Genomic DNA, 506 nt, shown 5'->3' on the forward strand with positions numbered 1-506 from the left:
TTTTCTGCTGGCGTAAGCATTTCAGTTATTTCCTGCCTTCTATTGCAGGGTAGTAGAGGCAATGGTGAGGGGGGTAACTAGACGCATTTTTATATTTTCCCCCTATACATTAGTGTTTTAAAAATACAGCTACAGGTTGTTCTTTTAAGTCATGATGTGCCAAACCAATAAATAATTATTTCAAAGGAAACGAGAATGCTGGTGCGTAATAACTACATTACTGAATTGAAATCCGATATAAAATATTGAAAACTTCCCTCATTTCTGTACACACGTGACCCTGGAACAAAAAGTAGTCCGATTCTGCTTTGTCTGTATTCTTCCGCTTGCTGTACCCTGTACCCATAAGAAATATTTAACGTATTTATTAATTTAATGCCATAACTGGTGTGTACCTAATAATTTGTGTATTTATATTCTGAAATACAGGAAAGGCATTGGCATAATTATAAAATGCTGCATTAATGGAACTATTTGTCACAGCGGATGAATATGTTGTCTGAACC

The sequence above is a fragment of the Siphateles boraxobius genome, unplaced genomic scaffold (genome assembly GCF_051911475.1).
Source record: "Siphateles boraxobius isolate OS27281-9 unplaced genomic scaffold, OSU_SipBor_1 46, whole genome shotgun sequence".
In the NCBI taxonomy this organism is placed as follows: Eukaryota; Metazoa; Chordata; class Actinopteri; order Cypriniformes; family Leuciscidae; genus Siphateles; species Siphateles boraxobius.